Genomic DNA, 16539 nt, shown 5'->3' on the forward strand with positions numbered 1-16539 from the left:
AACTACATCAGACCTCTGGGTAAATGGCTAGAGATAATCATGTAGTGGCTCAGAAAGTTCACTTTTCTCAAAGTGAGTCACTGTTATTTTCTTCCTCTAATTGCACATGGCATTTCCTGAGTTTTTCTCTCAATTTTTTTTTTTTTCCATCAGTAAATGCCCTTTAGCCTTGTGGACAACTCTAAATAAATACGACACCATCATATTATGGGTTAAGAGGAAGAGCCCTAGAAGAAAAGTAGAGTTTGACGTAAGCACAGCACTAACCATTCATCAACTAATCTCAGGCAAGCCTCCCGATATGTTTATCAAGTTAAATGCTTGGTTCTTTTGTTTTTCTCTCTGCATTTTTTCCCCCAAAGATTTATTACCTACTCAGAATAGAATCACAGAATCATAGAATGGTTTGAGTTGGAAGGGACCTTTAAGCCGATCCAGTTCCAACCCCCCTGACTTGGGCAGGGACACCTCCAACTAGATCAGGGTGCTCCAAGCCCCATCCAACCTAGCTTTGAACACCTCCAGGGATGGGGCATCCAAAACTTCCATGGGTAACCTGTGCCAGTGCCTCACCACCCTCATGAAGAATTTCTTCCTTATGTCTAGTCCAAAACTTCCCCTCTCCAAGTTAAAGCCATTCTCCCTCATCCTATCACTACAAGCCTTTGTAAATAGTCTCTCCCTGGCTTTCTTGTAGCCCCTTCAGGTATTGGAAGTCGCTATGTTTCCTTGGAGCCTTCTCGTCTCCAGGCTTAACAACCCCAATTGTCTCAGCCTGTCCTCATACAGGAGGTGCTCCAGCTCTCTGGTTGTCTTCGTAGCCCTTTGTAGCAAGGTTCTCCTTGCTATGGTTATAACCATAAGAGCACAAATATTAAAGACCTTTTAGTTTTCTAATGTTTTCCTGCAACCCTCTCAGAGCTCATAATAGCATTTTTTTTTCCTGTCAAAAGTCATTTGCTACTGTCAGCAGGTCACTAGTGAGATATTCTTCTGACTGAAAAGAGACACAGGGTAACCTATAAAACAAATTCAGGTGTTTTCTGAGTGGTCTTTAGTGCAACGTAGATGTATATCCCGTGTGTCCTCTCCAGGTTGCTTATATCCATTTGTGTTCATGCTTGAATGGCTAAAGCAGTACAGCTTATGCACACAAGCCCTTATTTAACTGCTGAAAGAATACAGAAGAAGAGCCTCTGCTCACAAGTTGTACCCTGAGCCTCCAGCCACCTGCCAGTGACTGCTGCACCAGCAGTAACCTCAGGAGCAGAATGGGAGGCAAACCCGTTTCCAGAAACCACTTTCCTGTCAATGTAAGAGTCCAATTTCAGAGTCTGTGGAGAAGAACAGAGCAAGCTGCTCAGCTCTTCTTCCTAACTCTAGAGATGCCTGAGAAACTCATCAATGCTTGAAAGTTTGAGAAGGAACTGAAGCTTTTGCAGTTTAGGTGATTTTTAAAGGCTCTGGGCAAAAAGGCTCCTTTTGCAATGTACTTGCTTCTCCACATGTGCACTCATCTATGTGATATGGACTGGAATTATAAATCCTAGTCAGAGTAGTCCTGTGAATAAGAATTGGTCCTGGAACTAAGGAGGAACGTGTTGGTACTGTCCGGTTAATTCTATCTTATGTAGGTAGTTAGGCTCTGTTTATAGTCAGTGGTCAATGATAGGTACTTTCCAAAAGTCATTCAACCCACCAAGCTTACACTCTTTTTTTAGGATGTGATAGTTGCCCCAAGTGGTGGCCAGTCTCCACTAACTATAGAGATAAGCTCTCTACCGAGGTTAGCTTGATGTCTAGAAGACTAAATTTCGGTAAAATGAATGCCCTCCTACATAATGAGATTTTGTAAGTACTTTAGATGTGATCACCACAGACTACACCCTCTTTGGCCATTGTTACTACTCATTTGGTGTTATAAACTGCATTTCTTGGACACTGCTTTTCTGTGCTGAAGCTGTAAGAAGCCAAAGGATGGCTATCTTGGATCACAGCAGTCAAAACCTGTCTTTTCTTTCTTCCTTTCAAATACTGGCTGTCAATCTTGATGTTTAAGACAACATTTAAACTGCAAAATAGCTTTCATTTCTCAGTTATACATAAATTACTTTGCCTCTGCTAAAGGTGCCTGAATTTCAGGTGTTGGCAACCAAGGCACAATAGAACCATGTTGAGACTGGGACTGGAAGAGGCTGCTATCTCACAAGAGAAGTCAGGAGTGTCTTGGGGACAAGTCAGGCTCCTTGGAAGTGATGAGGAGATTTGACGAACCAGTTTCACTAATTTTGCTGGAACACAGTAAGGCAGGGGTGGGTATTAGCAGCACCCAGACTCAGAATTGCAACGTACAAAACCAACCCCAAACTGTGCCTGTAAGTATTTTTATTTAACAAATTTTAAAAATCAGTTATGATCCCCTTCAATACAGTTCCCTTGTGATTTGACACACAGCTGCATATGATGCTACCAACGTTCAAAGCAATTCCACAGATCATTCTCTGAAAGGCTATTGAGGATCCCTGTCATTTTTGCTTTCACATCTTCTACCAAAAAAAATGGGTTCCTTTGAGCACCAACCTGATCTTTGGGATCTCTTCACCATAAGCCTCAGTCAAGAATTGAAAAGTTTCTGTCACAGATTTCTTCAGTTTCAGAAGAAACTTGATGTTAACTCTCTGTTCACTTTCACACATCAACATTTTCTGACCAAGGGTAAGAAAATGTCTACATTTGAACACACATCCGCTCACACTAAGTGAAGCAATTGAGTTGAGCTTTGTCTCACTGTGACAGGTTCAAACATGTTCTATAGCAATCTCTTTGTCTCTGCCCTCCCACTCTTGTTTCCCGAGCAATAAGGTTAGTCTTGAATTTTTTGTGTTGGACCTTTTGGACCTTTAAGTTGCAAGACACCCAGGCTTCATTTGCCATTCAGAGACACCCTACACAGTGGTGAGGTCTCTCAACAGATTATTTTCATCCATCTGAAAGACTTCATCATCCTATATTATTTGTGGTTATGGTCTTTACAGTCTAATTTTCAGAGACAGCTCTCGCCTCCAGCCTCAGTGACACTTAACTATACTTTGGGGATTTTACTTCCTATGAATTCTTAAGTAACATAAATCACCCTATTGATTACACAAGGGAAAAAATTTACTGCTGTATAGTAGAGCTGCGGGATTGGACTCTTGAGTGTTAAGATTTTCTTGGCTATGATCAACTTCTTCATTTGGTCAGCCTCCAACAACTGAAGACAAGCAGAGCATCAGTGTACAGTATGTAACTACATTTCTGACACATTGCATCTTGCTGTGCCATGTCTTCTTAAATCAGAACCTGTTTTCACTCCTATAATTTAATACACCATGATATGAAACCTTGAATAGAAAGTAATTCTTTTAAATTTGACTGAAAATAGCTTTCTTTCCACAGTGAGTTTATGGCTTTTTGCTTTATCTCATGGTCAGTTGGCTTAACCTTTACACGTACACATATTTTATGAAGTGGGTTCATACAAATGAGATCTCAAAATTATTCATTTACTTTGTGCTTTATTTTAATAGTTTCCTGTTATAAGAGTTCTCAGAAAGGGAGTTGGCTTTTATGCAAATGCATATTTTGCAGACATAGCACCTATTCTTTATATACACAAAATGAAGTATACGCTCTTATGCTTTTCACTGGAAAAGCGGTAGCTTTAACAATGGCTGAGGAAGAGTTTAATTTGCATACTTGCATCACTCCTGCATTTATCTCTGCTACTGTAAATTTGCAAGAGAAGTTGTATAAATTTGTTGATCAGACTTAACATAAGGCTCATTCTGAGTAAAAACTGAGCCCTGTTGTTAGTGACAGAGGTACCTGGACTGAGGCTGTTTGAAGGGTGCTGGTTTTTAATCTTCCAGCCCTCTGGGGCAAGACAGAGTGTCTTCAAGGCTGTACTAAATTATATTCTGCTTTCCAAGGTTTTCTGTTAGCTCTGGGAAATGGACATCTGCTGGGAATGCCTTGTACAACTCCTGCTCAGCTGGCTCGCCACTTCAGGCTCCTCTTACGTCTTAAATGCATTCACCCCCACTGCTGGTTGATTGCTGGGTGTGAAAACAGTGTTTTCAGCCACTCATTGCAGAACTCTGTGTTAATGAAAAAAAAAGAAAGAAAAACTGGATTATGCCTTTTGGTGCTGTGGAGCTGTAATTAATTAGCCTTGTGCAAGGTTTAAGAAGTTGAGTGAAATTTCCTTCTTTGATCAACCATTAACAACAAATTCTACATAACACATGCCTAAGTATTCAGCCCAGTGGCATCATTCATACAGGTGCAGTTTACTATTTCTCTTCATTTTCTTTTGAGCATTTCTAGCAACAGCTGCACTAGACATATGCAATCCTTGAATCACATCTTGTGGTAGCTCAGTAACTTTTCTTTATACTATATAGGTTGGGTCAGAAATAAGTAACCACAAGTATTTATTATTTGTGGTAACTTAGGTTTGTTCTCTGAAGGATGCATGAAGTAAAGTTGGGCTTTGTAAAATATTTGTTAATAGGAAGAGCACACTAAGCTGCAGATAGTGTGCTCTATTCCAATCTGAAACAAGACTTGTGATGGACTTACATCTTGGCAAGTTCACCCATACTTAAAGCATGTTTCATTGCCTTTCTGTACACAATATAATCAGGTTTCTTGTCCCAACATGGATTGTTCATTGTTTATGCTTATACATTACAGTAGAAAACCTGGGTATTCTGATAGGTAAATGCTCATTATAAAGTACAGGTAGTATTTTAAAGACATTTCTATCTCTGCACCAGAGGTTCTCTGCCATATCTGTTGAAAACCAAACTGCTTAAGGATGCCAAGAAGGGAATTCATAGTCCCAAAGTTCAATCACATAAGAAAGCCCTGCTCATACTGCCTCATTAGTCTGGCATTGTTTTGTGGGACCGTGTGCCACCGTGGCTCATGTTTGTTCAGGAGAGCTGTGACTGATTACCAAGAACAGTGCAACTGATTGCTCTGAAGGTCTGAAGAGAGTAACACTGGAGAACAGAAAATGCTCTTGGCAGAAATGACCTCATTAGAAGAGATTTATTTATGGAAAGAAGACAAATTTTAAGGTGTTGTTTATATTCCAAGGAAAACCTCTTTGTCACAGGTTGCTTCAAGAGCACAACACATTTAACACGTTTATGCTGTTAAGGGTATTCAGGACCAATGCATTAAATGTGGTGGTGAAAATAAATACAGAGATTCGGGGGAGCGGGGGGGAAAGTCAAGTGCCGAGGTTAGATTGTATGTTTGTTAGAAGCTGTGTCTGTTGACTCAAAAAGCTGTAACATTGGTTAAAGGGATTCTGAGCTTGTTTGCAGGAGGATAAAATTTCAACAGACTTGCAGAAGTCTGAAATATTAGAGTAACATTAAGACAAGTTGATTACACCTCACTGGGTCAATGTGACTTCTCACAAAGTATTTATTATGTCTAGAAAGCTGATCAACAACCAAATTCAAATGCTTGCTCCCACTTCTAGCCCACTATGACTGGAAAAAAAGAGGAAGAAGTTCAAAGTACAGTGTCCTCTGCAGTTTACCAGGGTAGCCAAAAAGACATCTGGCAAGTGGCAGAAATTCTACCATTGATTCAATTGTTTCTCAGTCAAAGGGGAAATAGTGGGAGGAGATGTCCTGTTGCACTGCTGCACAGTAGCTTAGTTTTGTATTTTGCCCTTGAAACAAGAGACCTGGTCTTGATCTTCAGGGTAAACCTGATCTCCAAAGAGACCGACACAGAGAGGATAAGCATGGAGCACTTAAAAGATCTAAACCCTGCAAAACAATTAAGATCATGTCTAATTTCATAATATTACAATAGAGCTAGTCTGTCAGCATGACCATTAGCAATATGTAAGTGTAAAACCAAGGGTCTGTTTCAACTCTGCTAAACAATCCCTCATCTTGGGCATAGACAGAAATATCTCAGGAGGTGAGAGCTTTACAGCTGACTGAAGAGCCTGAAGCTCCCTTAACTTCAGCAGGGACTTTGGAAGGTACTGAAGTACTGAGTCCATTGAACTGCTGTTAAGATTAAGAGCATGGGTCTCCTTTTAAGGAAGACCCTATTGAAACTGAAAAGAAGAGCTCTGTTGCATAGAAACATCCCACCGAACACTAAGAATACTGTACAGATTACCATGACTGAACGTGATAAATGTCAGCTTTTGAGTTAAAGTCTGCCACTTTGTCCATCACAGTACTTCTCTGGCAGGGCACAATTCAGTATAAGCAGCTGACTGAAAGGAAATCCCAGAAAGCTGATAGCTTCTATTAACCTGTATCTTAAGATATTTCTCTCTGCATCTCTCAAGTTGCTCTTCAGCCAATGGTCCTTCACCCTCCCTAAAACAGCAGTCTTTCTGTTCTGATACCTCTTTCCTCTGGAGTCTGAGGGAAGGGAAATTCTGCTACCACCCTGTGAATCTCTGGGTATTCTGAGAAAGACTTTTATCAAACTGACTATCAGCTAAGCATTACCTGGTCCAGGTAATTACCTGGAGGCTCTGGGAGGTGACAGTTTAGAGAACAGCCATGCCTCTACTGCTATGGGTCTATACCTTTTTCCTGCTCCAAAAGGCAGCAGGAATGTGGCACAAGTGTTCTCCTTTCACTTTTGTTAAACTGTGACCCAGAATGCTACAACTGTAAATTCATCAGCTTAGTCAATATTAACAGTAATAACAAGAATAATTTCCATAGGTTAAATAAGAAATGCTTTCACTTCATATGAAGTTCATATCACTTGGTTGTTCGTCATTTTGTCATATTTTAATTCTAAATATAACCAGGTTATATTTATTTGAAAAAAAAAAAAAAAAACAAAAGCAAAACACAACTAGAAATTTCCCCTGTTGTTAGCAGTGATTATTTTGCTGCCTGGCTCATGACATTTGAATGTACGTAGCTGAACAATAAAAGCCTTAATAAAAGAACTATGCCCAGTTCATCATCAACCATTAATATTGTTACGGTTAACCAATACCTGAGCACTGTATCATAAATCATGTGCTGATTTTGACTCTTGGTAGACTGCAGATCTCCATTATCTGGGAAAACTAGGTTTTATGTAGGTGACTATCTCCATTAATTAAGCTATTCTAATCCAATTAGCTTTTTCCAGAGGGTACTTTATCTCATTACAGTTCACTCAACTTACACAACAAAACAAACAAGAAAAAACTACTCAATCTCACTGTTCCCAGTGTCACGATGAGTTAATGTCCTGCTCACCAGACAGTAAGCGGTGATGCTAACACTTCTAGTCAGGCATGATCTTTGCCTTCATCTACTTGGGGGGAGTTATTCTGATCTACATTAAAGACACTCATCACCGTCACAAGAGAATGACAAGTTTTCTCACCTCTCTACCTACACCACAACAGCAATGTCCCATCATGGTCATCATATTCCAGCAGCAAGAAGCATTTGAGTGTAACTTACCTTTACAAACAATCACAAACCTGAGTACTGCATTTGAAGTAGAGGTTGAAATTTATTTTTCATTCAAACAGCACTGCCCGCATGCTGATAGTGTAGTGCATGTGTGAAGATTCCCAGGATTCTGGCCCAACATAGTTTTTTCTCATGCAGGATTTCACCCAGCCATGTGGAAGTGAGATGCTACCATACACAACCTTGTTTTTCCATCTGGACACTGCTGTAAGTATTTTGTTTCTCACAAATAGGCTGAGATCATTTTTCCTCATTAGCTAGGTCATCGAATGGCTGGCCAAGTTATTATGCCATGTCATAACATGCATGCTTAAATGGTGGATCACTTCTGACCAATAGCCTTCAAATTACAAAAATAAGGATGGATTCCTAATCTTTAGGTTTCTTTGCTGAAACATGCCCCAAATTCATGTTCACTGCTACCTGACAGTGTGAATGAGCACCAGGTCAACTTAATCAACACTGATACTCATTGGCAGCTCTAAAAGCAAGGCCCAGATGTTCCTGTTCAATTCTTGCCACCTCGCAGGACTCTAGTGCATGATTGTAATCCAAGAGAGAACGAGAGGACTAGTAAAACCAGAAAGAGGAAGAAATAAAGGCCAGATACCTTAGGGAGCCCATGAGAGCAGAGAGCAAACTCTTCTGCCAGTCCTCAGAAGCAACCTCCTCCCTTAGGAGGCATTATTTGAGACAGAGAAAACAAATATGTCAAAGTGGTTTTAAATAAGAGGATTTCAAAGCACTTATTAGTGATGTCAAAAAAGACAATTTGACACACAACTCCTCTCTTCCTCTGATCTCTGAGGCAAAGCCTTTGTGCCTGTGGTGTTAGATTTTACCATACCAGATTCTGCAGCAGTGCAAAATCGCATGCCATGACCCTTCGCTTTGCCCTGGTTTTCTTCCACAACTGGTGAAATTTCAACCTACTTGGATAAACAGCAATTTAGAGACCAGATCTGCATAATCCTAGTTTCCTTCAGTGTATGGACTGGGAAAGAATAACATCTTAGGTGTTATTGCTTTATCAGGTGATCTAGGTGGAAGGTGGGAGTGCTGCGGAGAATGTAGCTGGAGACAGATGAGGGGTAACAGGACACAGGTCTATAGGAACTCAATATCCATTTGTTCTGCTGCTCACACAGCAGTGTGTTTACCTAAAACAACACTTGCAGTGAGCATCAGCCTCAAGTTCTGCTTTCTAATGATGGTGAGACCTAACGGCAGAATTCCCCTGTGCTTGCATGGCTAAACAGATTTTGTTTCAGAAACCGAGAGAAGTATGACAAGTAGCGTTATGATTAAGGAGTGTTGTTATACTGCCTGTTTCCCAGATGTGTTGCAGTTAATTTTTGCCAATGCATCTGCTCTTTGTGCAGTCACATGAAAACACACCGGTCTATGAGGAATGTGTACAGCTGCAAGATGGCCATGTGAATTTTAGATGCCTGAAAAAGTAGCTAATTGATTGTCTTTAAGCACCCTCACCTCTCTTCTGCCCTCGAGGTTGCCTGTACCCTCTGCTTCAAAAACTGTGGTCACAGATCTGTCTCTAGATGTCTGTGTCCAAAGTTTTGTCCTTCCAGTTATTAGTTTTGACTGGCTATCTCTGTGGGATGATTTCAGGGTACCCCGAAACCATGATCTTGGCCACTAACTCTTCCTTGCCCCAGGCTAAGTAGCTGTGAAAGTACCACTTGGGAAACCCAGTTGTCTATCCCCACGGAATGCATGCGCCAATGCTGATGAGATCTTAATAATCAGGATGTATCACTGAGGAAACTGTTGCAAGACAGAGTCTCAGTGTTAATGACGTATCCATCCAGCACTGGTATAATTTGCAGAAGCTGGGTTAGGCAGCTCCATGTAGCCCAGGGAGGAGTGCAGAAATACCAGGTGTCAGAGATGCAGTCATTTTGACTAAGATCTGAGTCCATTCATTCCAAAGACTACTTAGTCTTGGATTTTGAAATCCAGCAATTACTGCTGATTTGAAGGAATGGTACCAAGATTGATAAACTTGCCAGCTGTGATTTAGTTGGCCTCTCAGGGAGATTGTAACACTGGCCTGAGAGAAACCGCACTCTTCAGAGGCTGAGTTCCTGGGTGATGCTACAAAAGTTACCTTCTGAGCACGTGACTGTGCTACAGTCACCAAAACCTGGAGTTTCTGGATGATCTCTTCAGTGACCATTGCAGTTGGATCCCACCAGCTGCAGATGAACCAGTGGCCACTGTCACCATTTGTCACAGTCAAGACAAGGATGAGACAAGTTGACTGAAAACGGGAGGTTTGAAAAAGGTGGTGGCTGCCAAACTTCGAAAACGTGCTGCTTTGCTGACCTTCATGTTCCTACACCATTTCTTGCTGTGTCTGTTGGCATGGTTCTCACAGATGCTCAGACTAAAATTGGCTGCTACAGCCACCTGGTCTGAATGGATGCATAACCTAGGCCACAGGGTTAAACCCACAGCCTTGCCTCTGCTAAACTGATCCAGGCTTTCATTCCTGTGGGGTGGGAGCATACCAGAAAAGACCCAAATGAACTGGAGAAGAAAGTACGTCAATGTGAGAAAGCAATCGGACAAAAAATTTTGCATCAAGCCATCAGTTAGGGTAACGTATCATACAGGTGCTGAGCAGCCGGCATGTGTTGTTCTTTGTCTAACCTCAGATTTTGCAACTCAGAGTAGTCTGGCCAGTCAAGGTAGGAGTCATTTCACCTGACATAAGATGTCTAAGCATGAGCTGGCCTTTATCATCAGTGAAGAGGAGCAGGTAATTGTAAGGCATGAGTCATCTGCCCATTTTAGATGTCTGCATAGGAGTGAGATGACTCACATTCTTCCCAATGACTACGAAGGAAGTTCAAACCACAAGCTCAGATGAAGTCATTTATATTGTGACATCGAAAGTTAGATGAGTTGAGCACATATCCTGAGGTCTGTCAGCAGCCCAGTCTCACTCCTGATCTGTCATTTCTAAATAAAATAATACATTTGCCCTGAGAGTGATGTGTCTAATTCTTACCTACTTAAGTGGATACTCTCAAACTGGAAATATCCCAGTTTCAAATAGAGTGTTTAAATATGGAAATGCCTTCTGTCTCTGGTCTCTATCTAGCCAGCTTCTATCTTTTGCTGCTATTTTACAGTAACATCTTCCTATTGTTTTTTAAATTATACTTCTCCAGCCTTCTACTTCCATTGTGCTGCTGGGAGACCAAACAAAGCGTGCAAGGAGTGGACACAGCAAAGAAAGAAGGATTTTTTTTTTCATTCTATTCTCTTTTTAACTTTTTAAAAAAGTTAGTAGTTACTTATGACAGCAATACAGACTTCTCTAACAAAGTATTCTTAGTGGACAGTGTCCCTTTAAATTACATTTTTCTAATTGCATAACTAACTTCATCATGCAGCCAAAATCAATGCTTTGCATTACACATGGACCCAAACGCATTATGGCCTTATTATTCCAGCATGCACCTCCCTTCAGCTTTTATCTCCCCTCAAGGGTTTTCATAGCCAAGCAGGCTTGCTATTTTTATTTTTTAATTTTTTTTAATTAGCTCTTCTGCCCTGGAGTCTTCTATTTGATTTTCCAGTATCCAGAGAAGTTGGTTTTTACAACTCAATCCCTGAATAGAAAATTTTGCCTCTCAGTTCTTCATTACCAGTGATAACAAAGCTTCATGGAAGACATACTGATAATGCAGAGGCAGAAGCGCACAATACAACGTGACACTTCAAAGGGGCATTAGCTCTGATACTGGAATCTCAGTCATCTAACTTGCTCCTAAAGGACAAGTTAGCATTTCACGGGAGCACAGTTCACATGTATACATGAAGTGGCATGAAAGGCCCTTCGATTCAGCAAAGCTGCCTGATCCCAATGCCCGTGAGCGCGTGGAGCTTTATGAGTGTTGTATTTATTTTCCCTTGACTTCATTTGGATTCATACAGAGAGCCAACCACTTCCTTAGCTATTTCTGTATGTGTGCGATGAGGGACACAGAAATGATTGTATGAGGAGTAGAGTTATTGTACGAGGAACTATCTGCATGTTTGCTGCCTTCCAATCTATGCTGAGCAACCTGTGACCGCTCACCAGCCAGTGATGTGCAGTACCATGACTACCCTGGTATGCACATCTGTGTAACAGATGCTGTGCCTTTGCTACTTAATCATGGTGTATCTCATCAATAGTACAACCAATGTACACATAATCCGTGCATAGTTCATCAACATACATGTATTCAATTAACATAGATATATGTATGGTGAATTTTCTCATCCTTTAGAAATATTACAGCAACTATACAGGAACTATATTTGGTTTAACGGGCATTGGAGCACATTGTCCAAGGGTCTCCTCAAAGCTAAGTCCACATGGTGGACCCAATTGCTGTCAGTGACTGGTGAATCTATATTGTGAGCACCATCCTGTAAGAGTACTTAGTGGACTCAGACCTCCTCAGAGGGATTCATTCAAGTGTGCTGTCATCAAGGTGAAGGGGGTCATCCCAGGGTGTCATCATCCAGGTAGAGGGGCTCATCCTGTGCTGCAACAAACTGGTGAACCAGCCTTGAGTGCTGATGCAGACATTGCACCTCCATGATGCAAAACAACACAGTGCTGAGTTGGATCAAACTAACACACCCTTGGTAATTTTCTGTTCTGGTAGGTAACTGATGCATCCATCTCCTTTCCTTTATCAAAGGCTTATGCTCACCTCATTTCTGTACTCTGCTGGCAACTGTCAAAGTCTCTGTACCTTGCTGAAAAACTGGGATGTGGAAACTGAGACTGAGAAACTAGAGCTTTCAGCAAGAGAAAAGCTCAGGAATCAGCATAAGCGAATGGGAACAAAGCATTTGGTGAGGTTTTATCTCTGTTTTTTTTCAAACTAGACATCATTGCATGAAGAAAACACAATGTGAATTGCCAGCAAGTTCTTTTCCAGAGTGCAAGGCAGTTTCAAGCAGTAACTTCAAAAGAAAACCATTCTCTCCCCTTTTGTGAAAGAGGAGCTCAGCAATGTAAAAGTAGCCGTTTAAGTGTTTGTGCAAATTATTTCATTCAGTGATGATTCTGCTCCTGCTAATGAGTTCAGCCACATCTTCCCAAAATCCCCAAAGCCCCCGAACTTCAAGGCTGCACACTGTTTTGGGGAAAACTGCAATAATAGCAGATGAAAAATGAAATATGATTAAATAGCATTAAGGAACTGAAATTGCCTGAAATGGCTGTCAGACAGAAATTTTTGCCATGCTTTCTTGGTCCAATAGTGTCATTTGCAAAGTTAATTGCTTCTTAGCGTAAGCCTTTCAGAAGTGAGCCCAGACCAGTACAGAGGGCTCTGACTCGTGTGTTAATTTTCATACTTACTCTGTACATTTTCATATTTGAATTGGATTGCCTGATCCATCCTGCCAGGGCACTCCTAACAAAAGGAGACTTGGGGCAGAGCTTAGTACCATCCTACTCACTGCACGAGTTTAGAGATATGCTTTTCTTTGTTCTGCATCACCACCACGGGAGGTAATTTCCCCTACAATTATGTGTGCTTCTCTGTCTCACGTTCCTGCAGAGTCCATACGCATGAGGAGAGTGAGCCAGCCCCACAAACAGCTGGCTGACTTCGCAGCATCCCACATGTATTTATTTCTCTTGCAGCTCTCTGAGGGGAGTCCACAAGCTGTGGCTGGGAAGAGGAAGATCGTAGACCAGCTGTGCTGTGCTTCAGCCTGCCAATGGGATGTCCATGACTGCTGCCCAGGAGAAAGCTTGACCATCTCTTCCTTGGATCTCAGAAGCCCACCTGGCTTAGGTACAATGAGCCTACAGGTCCGCCGTTGAAATCCTTTCACAAGAAGAAGTAATCTGCAGCAAACCACCTGCTTTTTCTCCTTCTCCTATGTTTTTCTCCACAGGAGTGACTTGAATAAGCACCTTAACTTTCAGCTGGGAACAGAAGTTCTGGTCTTTGCAGCCAGGTTTGCCTTGCCTTATGGCCACCCTTCAGACCTGACTCCCTTGCAAGGGCGTGGGGGAGTCCCTGGTACACCTCACATGCTGAGACGTGGACAGCATGGGCTGTTCACAAGCGGTCAGGGCCTAGTCGGACTATGCTTAGAGCTGTGGTTTAGCAGAGCAGACAAAACAATGGACGAAATGGGAGTTTAACCTGTGACTGCTGCACAGCCTACTGGCTCTGCCCCTCAGCTGGTGCTGTGAGCCTGGGCAGCACTGCCCCAGCCTCCTGCCTTGCAGATGATGCTGGAGTGGAAATAGTCCAGAGAAGGAATGTGAAGTGGGCATTATTAAGGCTCTTGAAGATGGTGTGTTATTGGGAGAGCAAGGGGAAAGAACCCATGCAGTGACAAGACTTTCCTCTGCAGAGACCGCAAGTCCAGCACCACAGGAGTTAACGGAAAACTAGATTTTTTTCAGATTGCATAAAGAATTGGTTGACAGCTACTGGCTATGGAGGCTCACCTGTCACCTACAGGTGGGCACACCATCTCAGTTTGTGGTACTCTTCCTCCTCAGAAAGCAGGTATCTTTTTGTTCTCCGTTTTCCCGTGGGTGTCAGATTAGCGGTGGATTTTAGCATGTTGCCTCATCTGGACCTGTGTGTTTCTGATGTCTACAATAGGCCAAGCCAGGAGAGCTCATGCTGTGCTGGAAAGTAAACAGAAATCCCAAGAGCAGAGTGTCCCTGCTGCTTGTCCCCTGTGCTGGGGTTTTTCATCCCCTCTGACCTGACACCTTTACCTGCTCCTTTCAGTATCATCAAATCCAACCAAGGCTGTTAATTGCCATGAATCACTGATCTTTGCTAACGTAAGGAGGACAGACATGGGGACACAGGTTTCATAAATGTATGAAACAGGGATTTTGTGTCCTCCATGTCCTGAATCTGGTTGATTGGCAATCTGATGAATATGCAGCTCTTAAACATATGTACCATGAATGGCATTTTTAATACAGACAATATGCTTAGGACATTGCTAGCTGACTGAAAAAAACAACTTTTCCTTTGTAGCCAGACCATGGTTAAGGGCATGCCAAGTATGCCAGGTATGCTAGTTATTAAAAACAAATATCTAGCTCTTATGAACTGTTTAGATGATCAGCACGTCTAAAAGCACCTCAGGAAACAGGACTGCCTCAGGCGTTTAGTAGCCATCTAGTCTATTCTTCTGCTCCAAGGCAGAATCAATTAGATGCAAATCATTTTTGACAGGCATTTTCCTTGTCTGCTCTTAGAAACCTCCAGTGACAAAGATTCCATAAGCACCCCAATCTTCTCCAGTGTCTCACAATATCTATATTTAGGAAACTTAACTTTCTGGTCTAATTATCCCTTGCTACAGTTGAAATTCAATTCTCCTTGTCCTGTCTGTGGTGGAAAGACTGTTCCTTACACACCAGCATGCTTGAAGGCTGCAGCCTTCAGTCTGTTTTCCTTTCTTGCTGACCGAGCACTGTCCGTTTGTACAGTCTTTTCTCACCAGTGGTGTTATCTAGACACTCTTCCCAGATCCCAAACTACCGAAACATATCAACTGTTTTTTTTGGTGTGCTGTTAGATGCTAAATAGAGGGCTCCAGCATCTCTGTGCTTCTCACAGTGTCTAATGTATGACATTATCAGTGTGAATCCAGTATCCCCCTTTTTTCACTACAGCGTGGTATCATCCATGTATAAAAGCATATGTATAAAGCATAAACCTTCCCTTAGGTCTTTCTGCAGAACTTCTGATGGCTGAGAAGACCAAGAGCTGCAGAAGTAAAGTCGCTTATGCAGTCGCCCTCTGGATCAGAGACGGGGTGGGAACAGGCAAGGGGAGGTTGCATTGTGAGGACTGTGAGAAAAGCAGAGAAAGGACATGAGAATACAGGCAGCAGGGGTTCAGATGAAAGCGCAGGCTCTCTGTTCTCATCATGAGAGCTGCAGCCCGTTTCCAAACCCCCTTCCTACATCCCAGCCCAATCAGGATCTTTCACTGTTTGCTCCAGACAAGACCAAAGCAGCTATTCCAGCATTTGCAACCTTAAGATGTCTGCTAGGTGACGATGCCTGTACAATGTTATACTAAATAAGGATGTTGGAGTCCTCCATCGGCGGGGGGGATTCTGCCATGCTGGAGCAGGGTACAGAAGGGCAGAGAAGTGAAAGCAGCCAGCAAAGCAAACACTGCCGTGCCATGGGGACCTGTCAGCCCTGAATTGCATGCCTCTCCACTGCGCTGTTGTGCAATATGCGGCTTAGCACAGCCCCTCCATCTCTCGCTGACACAGTGCTAGGTCGGGAGGTACAGCACTTGAACTCAGAGAGGTCACAGGTGACAACACCAGCACAGAATCAGCATGCAGAAAGGATGTTGCCGCATTCAATAGTGTCAGGATGGGGATGAGAAAGCAGGACCCAGAAAGCACTGAATGCTCCCTAGTTACCTGTTTTCATTTGCACTGGGAAGGCAGCTTTTTCCTTTCTAATTGTTACCAAGACAGGGCATATTTCCTGACTATTTCCTTCTCCCTTCATGTAGCAAGGCACGGTACGGTCAGGTAAGCTGCTCTCACTGAAAGCCAGATCACATGGAAATGAGGATGTCTGGTTTAAAGAAAGCCATTGTTTGGCAGGCTCTGACAATGCTCGATCTCAAATGTACAGCATCTATGTCTGGTAGAAAGGCATACCTCAGTGAAAAGACATGCAAGGCTGTCATCTCAACTGCAGAGAAACAAAAGCTCCAGGAGGCACTGCTGTCAGGAGCGCAGGGGACATGGAGCCTTGCAGCTGTCACACTCCAAGTGAAGCTCCCTATTCACTCACCTCCTGCCATCCATGCTCACTGGGGCTGTAGATATTTTCCCCTCCTTCTCCTTGTCACTGATGGGCCCCCAGGGGCGCTAATGCCATACCCTCTCCTCTGCAGCATGAGTGAAAAGATCTGTTCTGAACTCAGTTTAGTAGGAAGAGATTAGAAGAGATTCAGAGGTTGGCTGGGGT

At 42.6% G+C, this 16539-nt stretch overlaps 1 long non-coding RNA gene across 2 annotated transcripts; it reads right to left on the bottom strand.

Annotated features, from left to right (window-relative positions):
• Window positions 1–2461: 2461 nt before the first annotated feature.
• LOC128851454 (uncharacterized) lies at window positions 2462–16539 on the bottom strand. 2 transcript variants are annotated; one of them, XR_008448845.1, is made up of 3 exons: window positions 16363–16539; window positions 14017–14202; window positions 2462–4139 (listed from the first exon to the last, which is right to left on the bottom strand). It is a non-coding gene; the product is annotated as an uncharacterized LOC128851454 (long non-coding RNA). The 2 variants fall into 2 exon arrangements; XR_008448844.1 differs by having other exon boundaries at window positions 14017–15388.

The sequence above is a fragment of the Cuculus canorus genome, chromosome 2, assembly GCF_017976375.1.
Source record: "Cuculus canorus isolate bCucCan1 chromosome 2, bCucCan1.pri, whole genome shotgun sequence".
Taxonomy (NCBI): Eukaryota; Metazoa; Chordata; class Aves; order Cuculiformes; family Cuculidae; genus Cuculus; species Cuculus canorus.